The 10,173-nt window shown below is 46.6% G+C and overlaps 1 long non-coding RNA gene across 1 annotated transcript; it reads right to left on the bottom strand.

The window, feature by feature from the left end:
* Nucleotides 1-7,848: 7,848 nt before the first annotated feature.
* Nucleotides 7,849-8,669, bottom strand: LOC116531659. The gene is made up of 2 exons (XR_004260509.1): nucleotides 8,387-8,669; nucleotides 7,849-8,061 (listed from the first exon to the last, which is right to left on the bottom strand). It is a non-coding gene; the product is annotated as an uncharacterized LOC116531659 (long non-coding RNA).
* Nucleotides 8,670-10,173: the final 1,504 nt, after the last annotated feature.

Here is a 10,173-nt window from a genome sequence, read left to right as displayed (position 1 = left end):
TGGTCTCAATCACACAACAGTAGGGAGTTACACACTTTGGGTACACAACAGTCACACAACAAAGCAAAAAAGTCAAGGCCGGGCACGGTGGCTCAAGCCTGTAATCCCAGCACTTTGGGAGGCCAAGGCGGGTGGATCACGAGGTCAAGAAATCGAGACCATCCTGGTCAACATGGTGAAACCCCGTCTCTACTAAAAATACAAAACATTAGCTGGGCATGGTGGTGCGTGCCTGTAATCCCAGCTACTCAGGAGGCTGAGGCAGGAGAATTGCCTGAACCCAGGAGGTGGAGGTTGTGGTGAGCCGAGATCGCGCCATTGCACTCCAGCCTGGGTAACAAGAGCGAAACTCCGACCCAAAAAAAAAAAAAAAAAAAAGCAAAAAAGTCATATAGTCATATCATCCATCACCACCAGCTCAAAGAACATTGTCAAATTGGGTCTCTACACTGTACAACACCACAATGGTGCCCATATTGGCAACAGGATGGGACCAGGAGCCCAAGTATATATAGTGTACGACTGTAGCAAATGCTGACATTAAGTTGCACCCCAGTAACTAAGAGAAAGATAAAGCTGTTTCACATTCCCCAACATGAATATAATTATACCCCACCCAACATGGCACAATAAACAAACACCAGGCAAACCAGCATGAACTTGCAGGGTTCTGACAGGACTAAATGAACCACTGCAGGTGAGGTGCTTAGCACAGCACCAGGCACATGGTAAGCACTCAACACACAGGCAGTCTTGGTCATTGCTAATGGTTCTATACTACTAAGTCATATCTATATAAGGATGACAGTAACTACTTAGCATCATTCTCTCCATGTTGGTCCATTCCCTTTCAGGAACCTGATTCACTCCAGCAGCAAAACTAGTTCTGCCATCACATATACCTGGGAAACACAACTCAAGTGTTAAAACACAATTCACAGAGCTGCACTCACTCACATTCTCACTTCCCCCATTACACAACCACACCCATCCCAGAGTCCCCTCCACAGGGCAGTAGGCTGTGCTCATGCAGCTGAAAGCTCTGGCTCAGGGACCTTGTTGGGGAAACCGCCCCTAATCTCTCACCAGGTGCAACCCAACTAGTGTGCACAGCTACTGGCCCCATTTTCTGCTACTCTCAAAGTTGTAGAACACCCAGCACCTCTCTCCCAAAGGTCACCCACTTATTTACAAAAGGTCCCAGAGCCTCCCAAATAAGCTCCTTAAGGACTATCCCTTGTCAGTTCCCTCTCCATTCCTCCATTTCCTCCTAGAGAAGCTAAAGCATCCGTTTCACAGTCCCCAGAAAGGCTCTCCCCATTCCAAATCCAAAGCAGGAAACAGGGCTGGCCCCACAGCTCAGCAATCTCCCCACTCCCATTCCCAGTGGTGCATGTGTGTGGAAGCAGGGCCAAGATTCATCAGTCCTTCAGCACACCCTTAAAGGCCACTCCTGTGGTTCCAGTGCAAGGCCAGCTGGGCTGTAGCCCTCACTTCCTCAGTTCAGGCCTGGGCCCACCCAGGGGCTTCCAGGAAATCTCTTGTAGCCAGGGAGCTCCCCCTAAAGGTCCTGTCTAGAATGACTCCCCCATTCCCTAGTTTTGCCTGGCTGTGTGACCTTTGTTAATTCCCAATCTCTCTGTGCCCAGATCCCAAGTCCTGCCCACAGATCCAAGACACCCTTCAACCCCCTCAAAGAGGCTCTCTTTTACTAGGGAGAGAGGTGTGGGCCTGTGACCTAGAATGGGGAGAGCAAAGATGCTGGCTGTAGGAGGTGCCACAATCATCCAGTCATTTATCCCTCTCCCTTCCCCTTCAGACAGGGCTGGGAAACAGCTGGTAGGGGGGAGGAGGAGGGCGGTCTGGCCTTCTTCTACAGCATACTCACTTCTCGGTGGCTGGAGGCAAATCCTCCCCCAATCCCAGGCTTTTATTCACTAGGTGGGACAACTGGATTCCCTTTTGCCCCCCAAGGTAAGGAGAAGGACAGACAGACACTGGGCAAGGACACACAGGCTGGCTAGGCATGTCCAGCTGCCTGCTCACCCTGTTTGTTGGCACACTCTCGCAAGCCTTAACAAGTGGGCATGCGAGCCATAAGCTGTAAAGGTGCCCAGAGAGTCTGTCCAAGGTCCCTGGTTGTCCTAGGAGGTACCCCAGCTCAAAGAAGGGCAAACCTCTAGCTTGTACAGGAATCCAAGAAAGATTTCTCACTGTCCAGGCCTACCTCCCTGAACCATAAGCACCCACAGCTACAACCCTCTCATTTGATAAGGCCATTTTCCACCAAGTATTGCCTATGGGTCAGTCTGGGGATCAAGTGCCTGTTTAAATCAAAGCAAAAGACAGACAGATAAATTTTTTGCCCAAGATTATACAACTGAAAAGCCATGGGCTTGTGATTCAAACCCAGATCTGATCCTGTTCTCCAAAGGCTACAGAGGCTTCGTGTTTATGCATCATACCCTGATGCACAAACACTAAGGAATGTACATGCTCACAATTCTCACTCTCAGGCTCCTGAACACATGTGCAGTCCCCTTCTGCACAGACACAAACAGACTGGCCTAAGCTCTCCCACGCCTGGGGCCTGTCAGCCACATTCTCCATGGCTCCCTCCTTCTAATAGGGACAGGGGCAGGCAGGGAATCTAAATTCCCAAGTTTCCGCCCTGACCCTGACCCCCCTTCTTTCCCACTCAGAGAATACATTCCTCCTGCTACAGCCAGATAACCAGCCCCAGAGGGAGGCCTGGGGGAGAATAAGCAATTCTGGGGGCCAGACTGCCTCTGCTCCAGTTCTGTTGCCTGGCTTTGACATAATAGGAAGGCAGCAGCTTTCCCTGCAGGTAGCTCCCACCCTCTAGTGAGGCTAGACCCAAGCCTTCCCTCCTTACTCCAGGAACTTTCTTAGTTGAGATTTCTTTGGATCTAGCAAAATCCCTCACATGATTAGGCACTGGAGCAGGACTCGTGGGGCTCTCAATACATCCTTCTCTTTAGGGTCTTATCAGTAGGCAAAAGCCTGGGTTCTAGGTACCAACAGCACCTAGGCAGCTTTCCCCATCTGGGGGTAGTAGCAGTTAATTCTCACTGCCCTGCCTGGGGTGCAGCCACTTGAAGGACTCAGCAGATCTGGAGAAATTTGCATACCCAGATGGCCAAGCCTTGAATTTCAAAGATTTCCCCCATGAAGAGCAGTTGGTTTCCGGGTGGTGGCCCTGGAGGCTCACAGCTGTCGGGCTAGAAGACTGGAGAGACCAGGGCCACAAAATACAAGACAGATTGAAACAGACAAGAGAAGAACATTTCCCAGGCCCTATCACCAGCCCCCAACTCTGCTCCTTCTGTCCCCAGGCCTCCATCTTTAAGGTCTAAGGAGCCATGTGCTGGTTGCCCAGAGTAAGGTGGGCAGGCAAGTGATACTGGACTAGCTGAATGGGAGGACAAGGACTGCTGCCTCTGTGAAATGGTAACAGGTGGGCACCAGAGAGCTGCTAGAAATATGGGATCTCCTTGTTCACATGAAACAATGGACAGGTCTTTGCCCCCAGGTAACTTGCAGCCAGATGGGCAGAGGTCCTAGCCTGGACCCTGGTTCACCTGTTCACACAGAGAGATATGGCTGCCATAGCAACGGGGAGGGCAGAGGGAAGCTGGAAGCTTGACACTTCTGATAGGCTTTGGGCTGAAATACAAGTCACTAACCTTTTTCTTCACTTTAAGGCTGAGAACCTGACTGAACTAGACACTAGCCCATCTGGTTCTGGATACACTAAGAACAAAGCTAAGTCCAAAAGAATCTCCTCACTCCAACAAAGCCCCTCTTGGGTTCTGTCCATGCAGATCCACTGACCACAGGCCTCACAGTTGTCACAGCTATGGGTCACCACTGCCCTCTGCTGGCTACTCAGACACCAGCATCCACTCAGACACCAAAGCCATCATCTCACTCCCCACATATGCAAACACACCAGTCATCTCCTCCATCTGTGGGCACTGAAATGCAACTCCGTTCAGCTGTCATCTGAGCCGGGGGGGCTGACAGGAGACAGGATAAACAGGGACCACCTCAGGGACACAATGTATCAAGGGAAAAATCACAAAGGAATTCTGCTCCCTCAATATACATCTGAAACTTCAAAAGGAAGTGTCCCCCACCACCCTTTTTTTGGAGACAGAGTTTCATTCTTGTTGCCCAGGCTGGAGTGCAAGGGCTCCATCTCGGCTCACTGCAACCACCACCTCCCAGGTTCAAAGTGATTCACCTGCCTCACCCTCCCGAGTAGCTGGGATTATAGGCATGTGCCACCAAGCATGCCTAATTTTATATTTTTAGTAGAGACAGGGTTTCTTCATGTTGGTCAGGCTGGTCTCGAACTCCTGACCTCAAGTGATCTGCCTGCCTCGGCCTCCCAGAGTGCTGGGATTAGAGGTGTGAGCCACTGCACCCGGCTGGAAGTGCCTTTTTATGCAGCTTGGAGGGTGAATCCATCTTCATGGAAACAGTACTTGCCATATAACTTGTTATGCACTAGAGCCTCCCCAACTTGCCTTGTTTCCTCCAGAGGAGGACTAAGTTGAGGTCACCTGGAACCATACTTCCTAAAAGCTCAACTTCTCTGGCAAGTCTGGGAAAGCCTTGGTTTCCCTTGTTCCTTCTGTCACTCTGTAGCAGGTGACTGAAAGCCTCAGGTGCCCTCTGAAACAAGGCCAGCTCCCCTCTACTCTTTCTGCAACACGTGACAGGTAGCCACACCTTCCAAGATGGCAGTGATGCTGGCTAGGAGAAGCCCCTCAAGGACCAAATCAGCATTGCCCCTTAATCAGATGGGGAAAAGCTCCAGACAACTATTGCCACATAGGTAGCTTAGCATTTGCCAACTACCTCAAACATGGAAGGTTTCTCTTACCCGAGACGGTGCTGGCTCTGCATCCCAAATGTCAGATTGTATTTGTGGGTTGTTCCTAGAAACCTCCAAGTCAGAGGGCCCAGGAGCTTTGGAGCTTCTAAAACAACCTCATTTTCTATGGAGAACTTTAAACCCACTGGCAATTTGAAGACTAGGTGGGATTTAAGTAAAAAACCAAGCCTTCCCCACTCACATTTTCTAGAAGCCCTACAGTTTAGGAAAAGGAAATGCCTTTTTAAGATTTAGGATTTTTAAGTACCCAGAAGGAAGTTTAAACAGAATCAAGAACAAGTGGCTCAGGGCAAGAAGAGGTGTGCCTGGGCAAATGGGAGTTGCCACCCCTCGCATCCATAGAAGTTGGAAAAGGAACATGGTACATTCATCGAGGCTGCTGTTGCTGCTCTTCCCTGTACAGCGGTCACAGGAGCCCTGAGCTAGACACTCAATGGTCTCTTCTTGGCTTTTCTAAATGGCATCAACCATTTGCTTTCAAAGTACAATGTTGGGCAATCAGGCTCCTTAGCTCTGGAAAAAGCCATTCTACCAATAACAACTTACACAAGATGTTAAGAAGAAACAAATAGCCAGGCACGGTGGCTCATGCCTGTAATCCCAGCACTATGGGAGGCTGAGGCGGGTGGATCATGAGGTCAGGAGTTTGAGACCAGCCTGGCCAACATAGTGAAACCTCATCTCTACTAAAAATACAAAAATTAGCCAGGTGTGGTGGCATGCACCTGTAGTCCCAGCTACTCGGGAGGCTGCGGCAGAGAATCACCTGAACCTGGGAGGCAGAGGTTGCAGTGAGCTGAGACCACACCATTGCACTCCAACCTAGGTGACAGAGTGAGACTCCATCACAAAAAAAAAAAAAAAAAAAAAAAAGAAAGAAAGAAAGAAAAAAGAAAGCCCTCTCAGTTAAAGAAAACTATTAAGCTGCTGTCTTAGCACTAAGGTATTCATATAGTTTTACATCTGCTGAGGCAGATTACACTGTGCCTCTGATCAGATAAAGATCCACAAATAATTCAGTGATGAAAAGTGACTGCTAATCACAACAATGTCTGCCTCTGCCTTACCCAGACCAGAAGTAGACATTGAGAAACAGCAAAGCTGGTTGGTGACTGTACTATACATTCAGCAAGAGGACAAAAGCCGTAAAGGCTTATTTAGCCCTAACCATTGAGCTTTCCTCCTTGTATTGACTAAGGTAAAATATGGCAACAATGAAGGAATTGCTTCATGAATAGCAACCCTGACAATGTGATCCGGTCTCATTTCCCTATTTCTAAGCCCATCTGAGGAACTGGTCTGGAAATATTCAGAGGGGCCTCAGTACCACTTATACCAGTCTTGACTTAAAAAGGTTACAGTGCCAGGGAAACACTTAAAGAAGGCTTTTGTGGGGTGGAGAAAACAGAGAGAAAGCCAGTTTTCATCTAAGTGCATGCACAATATAAAAGAAAATAGGCCAGGCGAAGTGGCTCATGCCTGTAATCCCAGCACTTTGGGAGGCCGAGGTGAGCTGATTGCCTGAGCTTAAAAAAAAAAAAAAAAAAAAAAAGGAAAGAAAGAAAAAGAGAAGGAAAGAGAAAAACAAAAAAGAAAAGCAAAAGGGGAGGGAAGGGGAGAAGAGAGGGAAAGGTAGAAAAGGAAAAGAGACCAGCTCCAGGAGTGCCCCAAAGGAAGCCTATTTTCTCTTTTTGGATGTATAGTGCAAATAGTTTGCTACCTTCAGTTATTTTCATATTAAAAATCTGCTTTCTTGGCCATGAGCAGTGGCTCATGCCTATAATTCCAGCATTTTGGGAGGCAGAGGTTGGTACATCATCTGAGATCAGGAGTTCAAGACCAGCCTGGCCAACATGGTGAAACTCCGTCTCTACTAAAAATACAACAATTAGCCAGGCATAGTGGCATGTGCCTGTAATCCCAGCTACTCAGACAGAAAGCTGAGGCAGGAAAATCACTTGAACTCAAGAGGTGGGGGTTGCAGTGAGCCAAGATTAAGCCACTGCACTCCAGCCTGGGCGACAGAGTGAGACTCCATCTCCAAAAAATAAAAACCACAACAAAAAACCTGCTTTCTCCTGCCTAATATCACACTCACCAAAATAATCCATCATTTGAAATAGTTTCATAAAGGGAAAATGAGGAAATTAAAAGGAGATGGATTCTTAACATTAGTGACAGCTTTCTGTAGGGGTAATAAAGATGCTTACTTCTGATTTGGAAGGAAGAAGAGATGTGTTTATAATCCGGAAGACCGAGGAATGGAAGAGTTCCTCACTTAAAAACTTACGCTGGGTAGTTAAGGGGTGCCATACAGCACACTGAGACAAAGCCAGATTTTCACCTTAATTATAGACAAGGGACAGTTTATATGCATTCCAGTCATAACTTAGAAATAATCCATTCCCCCTGACAAGGTACACAGGACTCAAAATAACTTGCTGAGGCAAAGAGGAATGATTCAGAAAGTAGGGTATTTTAGCACTTGGAAGTGGAAAAAGAATGCCTCTATTGCTAGGTTAGTGTAGAGAAAGGACCTCTGACAACCTTTTCCTTCTCTCCATGGGCCTTCCTAACTTTTCCCTCCCCACTCCTACAGCCCTCCTTCCAAGTCTTTATACTAGTCAAAGTGCGCAAATTCCCAGGGTAATGCTACCTTTCACCACTGGCCAATAACAAAGCATGTAAGTATCTGAAGTGATTTTGTTTTACCAAAAGACCCTGCTCCAGCTTTAACGTGACAAAGTACTCTAGACTATGAAGAAGCAAAAGGAAACCATACACTTGATGTTCTCCTGTAACTTTTCCAAGATAATCAAGGTTGCTTGTTGCAGACTGGTTTTTACATATGGACAAAGCCATAAAACTGCTGTGAAGGGCAATGTGGTCCCAGATAAAAACCACCCTGAGGGACTATTTTTTCCTTTTTTTTTTTTTTTTTTTTGGTGAGTGGGAAAAGTGGCTTCCCTGACTGGGCTCTCATTCTGGCCAGGCACATATACACAGACTGGGCCAAACAAGCTTCATATTCAAATGGATGAGACTTCAAGGGCCTAATGTTGTTTGTGACCATCCAAACCCTTTCATCTGGCACTTGCACATCGGGATGATGGCTTTTATTTGGCACTTAAAAATACCTAAGAACAGCCGGGCGCGGTGGCTCAAGCCTGTAATCCCAGCACTTTGGGAGGCCGAGGCGGGTGGATCACGAGGTCAAGAGATCGAGACCATCCTGGTCAACATGGTGAAACCCCATCTCTACTAAAAATACAAAAAACATTAGCTGGGCATGGTGCTGCGTGCCTGTAATCCCAGCTACTCAGGAGGTTGAGGCAGGAGAATTGCCTGAACCCAGGAGGCGGAGGTTGCGGTGAGCCGAGATCGCGCCATTGCACTCCAGCCTGGGTAGCAAGAGTGAAACTCCGTCTCAAAAACAAACAAACAAACAAAAAACCTAAGAACCTAAGAACCTTGTGAAAATATCCATATTATGACCTAATAAATGGTAATGAGCTGGCTGCTCTCTAAGATGACAGGCAAATATAGAATGAGATTTCAGGATCTGTGCAACTGACCCACAGTCAACAGTATACAGTTAATAGCAAGCGAATAATTGATGGTAGGCTGGGTATAGTGGCTCATGCCTGTAGTCCCAGCACTTTGGGAGGCTGAGGCAAGAGGACTGCTTGACCCTAGGAGTTCGGGACCAGATTGGGAAACACAGAGAGAACTCTGTCTCTAAAAAAAAAAATTAAAAATTAGCCAGGTGTGGTGGCATGTGCCAAGTAGCCGTTAAGTCCTAGCTACTTGGGAGGTTGAGGCAGGGGGACTGCTTGAGCCCAGAAGGTCAAGGCTGCACTGAGCTGTCATCATGCCTCTGACTGCACTCCAGCTTAGGCAAGAGAATGAGACACTGTCTCTCTCAAAAAAAAATTTAAAACAAAAAACTGATGAATTCCCACTTGCTCATAATACTTAGAATACAGGGTGATTTTAGGCTTAAGCCAAATTCTACCTCCTTTCCCACAATTGTTATTATTATTATTATTATTTTTTGAGACGGAGTTTCACTCTTGTTACCCAGGCGGGAGTGCAATGGTGCGATCTCGGCTCACCGCAACCTCCGCCTCCTGGGTTCAGGCAATTCTCCTGCCTCAGCCTCCTGAGTAGCTGGGATTACAGGCACGCGCCACCATGCCCAGCTGATTTTTTGTATTTTTAGTGGAGACAGGGTTTCACCATGTTGACCAGGATGGTCTCGATCTCTTGACCTCGTGATCCACCCGCCTCGGCCTCCCAAAGTGCTGGGATTACAGGTTTGAGTCACCACGCCCGGCTCCCCACAATTGTTAACAATCAAACCTATTCTACGAAGTCAAGGATGCTAATAAGCATCCTTAAAATGCTTATAAGAGAACTGTTAAGAGATTCTGGGTTTTATCACACAAGTTCTAAGGTGGAGGAGCAGTGACAGTGAGAGATAAGGCACGGTGAACAAGTTTAAAACCAAAAGCAGTGGACATTTATTCCACAATTTTTGTGCAAGAGTGTAAAGATGCATTTGAAAGAACCCTGATGGCTAGGGCATCAGCCATGGCTTTCAGGTTGGCCTAGGTTACAATTAGACTAGGAAAAGAAGGAAAAAAAAAGGTAACTTGCCTAGTTCACATGAATGATGTTTCTGGCAAACACAGTTGTTTACAAGTTTCAAGCTAGATTTTACTAGAGTCAATGGAAGACTTCAAAAAGCCACATACAGTACAATTTAGAATTGGATGAACATCCTGCAAATGTTAGTGCAAAGTAATTATGCAGACTCTCCAAAACAAGATTGTGCTCTTGTTTCCCAGGTTTAGTCAATGTTGCTTTTTTATAATTACAATCACAGAGGCTTAACTTACCAACTAGCAATGCCTTTGTGTTTTATGTACTATGTACCAAGGGAATGTCACAAGATTTTGGTGAAATGCAGCTTAGTTTCATTAATAAAGCAAATTTCTTATTGAATGTAACAGTCATGTTCCTGGAATGCTGCATGTGTCAAGTTTCATGGAAATGCTCTTAAGCTTATGCCTCTATCTTGTTTAATAAAATTACTCTTAGGATATCCTTTTTACTATGTAACTGGAATTGTTTCATGATTTTAAAATGCAACCGGTATAAATGAACATTTCAGGGGTGGGAGAAAATCCACCACTAATCTCAGCTAGACAAACTTCTTAAAAATCAGAAAGCCTATTCACACAAAA

This window comes from Sapajus apella, unplaced genomic scaffold (genome assembly GCF_009761245.1).
Source record: "Sapajus apella isolate SASKATOON/1434 unplaced genomic scaffold, GSC_monkey_1.0 scaffold71, whole genome shotgun sequence".
Taxonomy (NCBI): Eukaryota; Metazoa; Chordata; class Mammalia; order Primates; family Cebidae; genus Sapajus; species Sapajus apella.
Note: the sequence above shows the minus strand (reverse complement) of the source record. Positions and strands in the feature narration are given on the sequence as shown.